The following is a 6,167-nucleotide window of genomic DNA, read 5'->3' as shown; positions in this document are numbered from 1 at the left end:
AGGAGCTCCATCATCAGCACCAATGATGACAAGTACAGCATAAATGAGTCTGTAGCAGCTTTATATCACACATGAACAGCTGCTCTCTGTTTTCGCCCTCGAAACAAAACACAGTTAACGTCTTTTCTTCATTATTCCTGTTAGTGTGTTTGACTCTCTGCTGCACAACGACCGTCATATCTTTTATATTATGAATAAGCAGCCTTCATATTTATCCATCAAACTCCACGTCTGCTTTTGCAGACAGCTTTAACAATTTACATTTTTCAAAACAATGATGCTCTATACAGACATTTGTAACATTTCACTCACGTTGCTGATAATAAGCCTATGATATTAAAAAAAATGTAGCCTATTAATATAATTTTTCAGAGATAAAACAGTGACACAAACGCAGTACAATACAACAGAGGAGGCACAGAAGGAGAAGAAAGGCAATAATGCAACAGTGTGGATGCTGTAATACTATGTTCAGTACATACAGAATAAAGATTATACTATACAGCTATACTGCTTGTCAAATGGGTGTTATAAAATGTATTTGTGACAAGCTTCCACATTCGTCCATTAAGATTTTTTCAAGACATATATTACGGTTTCCTTGGCTGAGAAGCAATATCTATCTATATAGGGCCACATGGTGGTCTGATGATCGAAAGTATAGGTCACTCATTAGAATCCCAGTTCAAGTGAGGGCCTTTCTGTGTGTGTGTGTGTACATTCAAGTCTTAACTATAGTCAAATATACAAATGTGATACATATCATGTCATAACATTAAAGGTTTAGAATAAAAACCTGTCTAGGAGGATGTTTGGAGATAACGGATTAATTAACGGCGCACGGCTCATTTACAGCATTTGCTGAAGTTCTGCTTCATGCTTGGAATGACATGGTGAGATTCTGCTGTTAATGAGCAACGTGGGTGAAATTGAAACATGGAGGAGGATTTTAAGATGCATGGGCTGTGCAGACGACGCTTTTACAATAAACTTTTCATGCGGTAACCTGACAAATATCACACTATAATGTGAAAACATGTGATGTTTTTTAAATGTATAAAATATCAGGTTGTGACATGACACTGCTGCTGTAGGATTCTCCCACATTACCCAGAAATGCAGAGTGGGGGTTAGTTGAAGTGAAGACTCTGTTGCTGAATTCCATTTATCAGAGTTTGGAAGTTGGAACTGGGAGTAACATCACCCCAGAGTTCACACAAAATATGAAAGTGTGTTTTTATTTTTTTATTTTAAATTCCTGATGAATGTAAAAACGATGAAGGTTAAAACTAGGTTTCACCTGACCCTTTGACCCTAGGAAGTTGGAATTTGGAGTAACATCACCCCAGAGTTCATCCCGTTCCAGCTGGGATGAAGTCGGAAAAAAAATCATGGATGCAAAAGTATCCGGGGCCGGGTCATTGTTAGCAATTCCATTTACATGGTGGAGTGGCTCAGTGGTTAAGACCCTACCTTGTGTACCAAAGACATCGTGGTCGCAAGTTCGATTCCACCCCTGGCTAATTGTACTTGATTCCATTGTAAGTCGCTTTGGATAAAAGCGTCTGCTAAATGACATGTAATGTAATGTAAAACAACATGTCTATGGTAAAAAAAAACGTTTGCAGTGGGCTATTCCAGCAAATATCATGGTTACTGTGAAAATGTGTTTTTAACTATATTAAATTCATGAAAAATGCCCTTAAACTAGGTCAGATTGCAATTTTCACAGGTCCAGATGTCCTCACCATGTTTGACGAGAGTGAGTACATGAAAGAAATCAGAGCAGATACAATAGAGCCGGGGTCTCAAACGAGTAGCTCGCGAGCTACCAGTAGCTCCCAGTCCCTTTCCAAGAAGCTCGCCAAAGGTTTCAATAATGAATAATCAAACATCTGTGCTGCTGTCAGCTCAATGAGTGTGTGTGTCAAATCAAAGTTCAGACTATCACATGGACATTTAAACGACATTTCAATGGACTTCTCTCTTATTGACTCCATGCAGTCCCAGTCATCTCACTAAATAGAAATACCCAGTATACATCATACATACAGCTGTACATGTGGGTACTCTTGTGAAGTGACACAGTGACACACGGGCAGATCATAACAAAATGAAAAGTGAAAAAGACAAAATGTTGGCGTATTTGTTGTAATATTAGCATTATTATTTGAATTCAATAGTGTGTGAGATATGCTCGAAAGACATGCATACAGAAAGACAAAATGCACATGGTGCTGAATTAGATACTATTTTTGTTATGTTTATTGCAAAATGTAAGTTGCGGACATCAACATGTCACAACTTGTAAATGTCAAACTCTGGACAGGTCTCAGTGGAGTCCGTTTTGTAAACTATGGTCACATTTATAGTCATTTATAGTCACCTTATAATAATAGACCATAAAGGTCTTACAGGGCCCATCAGTAAGCCTGCAACTGTGTTCCAGTTGTACTAATAGGAGATTATAATTTCCCAGTTATGAGATGCACGATTCATTTTGAAGATGCAATTCCAAACTCACCAACATGGCTGCTCCGAGCATCAGTGGAGTAAAAGCTATAGTTTTTACTGTGTTTTTTTTATTGTACACACAGAGATACAAAAATGATTCCCAGTTCTGACTCATGACCTCAGTGGCAACTGGAGCCCATTTCAAACATACTAAGTAGAAAATGTTAAACATGTAATTAGCAGGTAGCTTGTGTCAGTGTGGTCATGAGAAATAATCCAACAGACGAAGTTAACCTAAAGATCCAGAGAAAAAAATATTTTTAATGTGTCTGTGGAGGGATACTAAAAGTTTGTCTCTGCCACAAATACTCAGCCCTACGGTTGCCCTGAGGGTTTTTAAAAATATATATATTTGTACAAAAATGTGGTCAAATATTGTGTGTGTGTGAAATAGTAAGAATATTGGTAGTCTATGATTTACTAACAGTAAAAAAAAAAAAGGCAACAAGACTACAGTGTACAACTTTGCCAGCTTTTGGTTACTAAATAAAAAAGGATCAGTAACAGAAACAAAAAGCAAACTAAGACAAAAGAAATAATAATATAGGTTTTTCAACCGAGGATATTTCTGTATGGAATGAATGAATGAATGAATGAATGAATGAATTAATGAATTAATTAATTAATGAAAATGGGGAGGGCATTGCTGCCATTTCTTTACAACTTAAAGATAGAAATACTAACAGAGAGGTTTTCTCTGAACATGTTGCATTATGATGTGTGGCAGGTAGAGGGCACTGCAGGACATTCAGTAGTGATGGCTGCAGATAATGAGAGCAGAGTGGATGAGAGACCATGAATCCTAATCTAATAGTGTGTGTTTGAGTGTGTGTGTGTGTGTGTGTGTGTGTGTAGCAGGTATTACTGTGGGGACCTAAATCTGTTTACAGGGACTTGTATTCCTTATGGGGACAGAGATCAAGTCCACATAAGATAAATGATGATTAACATGGTGTATGGTTACAATGAAGTTACAGTTAGTTTAAGGTTCTGGTTAGGGTTAGGCATTTAGGTGTGAAGGTTAAGGTTAGGAAGGGGCTAGGGAATGCATTATGTCTATGATGTGTCGTCACTCTGAATGCTGAGCAAACGTGTGTGTGTGTATGTGTGTGTGTGTAGTAATCAAACTAACACTCTGCCCTGCAGAGCTGAGCATTGATGTGATGCACATCGGAGGTCAGAGGTCGTTGGCATGCAGTATTGATGTTACAGAGGCCATTTTGACATTTTATAGCCGCCAAACACAGATGTTACTGATCACATGATCACATCACCAGCCTGCACACACAAACTGAAGAATCCAAACTGGAATAAGTTATTATTAATGTGATCATGTTCACCTGTGATTTCCATGCAAAGAGTCCATTGGCCTTTTGTCACAACGGCTATTTTGACACAGTTTAGCACAGTGGTCAGCAACTAGCGGCCTGTGGGCCGAAAGTACGGCACAAGAATATATGTATGTGGTATGTGGCACACTCAAGTTACTTTTTTTAAAGCAACACATCTTTGTTGTACAAGCCTGAATAGTTTTGATTAGAAGAATAAATGTAATTAGACAAAAAAGAGGTTTTGGCCTGGTCACTCGGGTCATGGTTTCTTTTCATTTCTTTTATTCATACAGGTAATCGCATTAGTTAGGTTTTCCTTCCTGTTTTGAGTTAACAATACAAAACATTCAAGTTTGAGTTCTAAATAGAAGCAGATACACATATTAAAAACATCTTATCTTTGTAGTGTTATTAAAACAAAATTAAACACTCATGTCAGTGTGAGCAGCTGCTGGACAGTGTGAGCCTGAAACTGAGGAAACTAAATGGAACGCAGCCATGATCAATTTAATTATTTACATCTGTGACCTGTCAAAATGGCTGCTGTGTGAAGGACACATGAAGTCGTAATGAGTACAAATTAAATGCTTTCTAAATTATAATATATGAACATACATGACCACATATTGTATTGAAGTACGGGGAAGTATTTGCAAAACACAGACTAATTCTATTTTACAAAAAAGAGCCACAAGAATCATCACGAGAAGTGGATACAGATCATGATATTTTGCCAATCATGCATAAAGCTCACAGATAAGTTTGTGAATTTTATTCAAATATCATATTTAAAATGATGATTTAACCAAAATATATATATATAATTTCAGTTTTAACTCTACATATGTAGTTTTTCTTCCACATGTTCTCATGTTTTCTAACATACAGTAAACAATTTGTGTCAGTGTGTGACAAGAAATGCTGAAATTGCTACGGGATCTTTAGGGTTTTGCTATCTTATGTGGTGAGTAAGTCACTTATTTTGTGCAGAACATTATGAAATGTATTTGAGAAATATCAGCCTTGCTGTATTGAAACTTAATAATCCTCTCTTTCTGCTCCTTTTCATTTAAGTTTTGACATTTTCTTTGTGTGTGTTTGTGTTTTCTTGAGAAATGAAATAGAAAAAAAGAAAATAAACAGAAGCTCACTGTGACCTTTTCCACTGGTCATAAAAACGAATATTATACATATACAAAAAGGCTACTATTGCCTGCAGTGTGAATAAATATCAACATAAATATCAACATTCACTGAGTCACATGACCCTGTAATAGACACAGGTATAAATTAGCTCTGGCTCTGACTGGCAGTGATGATGACACTTGGGTAAATGCAGTTGTTTTGCTACTTCTGCTACTTTGTTATTTGTGCAGGGTGTGTGGTTCTCAGAAACCTGTTGCCATGGTCACCAGAACAAGGATTCTTCCCTGCATCACTCCCAGTGAGCACAGATCATTTCTTTCTTCTCTATTCTCCCTTTTTGTTCTTTACAAGTCTAATGCAGTCTCTCTCCCTCTCTCTCTCATCCACACTTTGGTGCATGCATCCACGCACGCACACACACACACGCACATACAAACACACAGGTTCACACAGCTCATTTTAAGAACTCCACGTGACTTCAACAGTGAGTTCCAAACCTTAACACTAACCAGTTAACGACTAACCCTAACTTTGATCTAACCACAGTTAAAATCGTAGCCCTAAACTGAACCAGTTCCAGTCCTGGTCTACTACTGCTGGTCCTGACAAGGTCAGTGTTTATGACAGAAAAAGTCTTACAGAGGTAACAAATACAAGAACACACAGAGAGAGAACTCTCTCCCTGTAAAAATGATCATCAAGGAGAGAATTCAAACATCTTTTCTTGTCTGTAATGAGACTTAATGTACTTTTGATAACAACCTCCAGTGTGTGTGTGTGTGTGTGTGTGTGTGTGTGTGTGCAGTTAAAGAGCGTCCTCCTCTCCATCCACTCTCCCTGTGACAGAGGGGTTAATCCATCCATCCATCCATTCATCAGAAATATTCTTGATGGATGCAACAGAGCTTAACCCTCATCTAACACACACACACACACACACACACACACACACACACACACACAGCACCTGTGAGCACTGGTGAGCCTCCCACTCGATATGGAGGAGGGAGGCATATGTGAATGAGGGGATGAAGGGCTGGGAAGAGCAGAAGCAGGAATGATTGAAGAGGGGGATGAAGGGGAGGGAGGGAGAGGTAGGACGTCAGAGCATCACACTAAAGTCCGTCAGATGGGCTGGAAGCTCTGGTGAGCAACAGATAGGCTGGCAGTAGAAGA

The sequence above is a fragment of the Solea senegalensis genome, linkage group LG6 (assembly GCF_019176455.1).
Source record: "Solea senegalensis isolate Sse05_10M linkage group LG6, IFAPA_SoseM_1, whole genome shotgun sequence".
Classification (NCBI taxonomy): Eukaryota; Metazoa; Chordata; class Actinopteri; order Pleuronectiformes; family Soleidae; genus Solea; species Solea senegalensis.
This window is presented reverse-complemented; position numbering follows the sequence as displayed.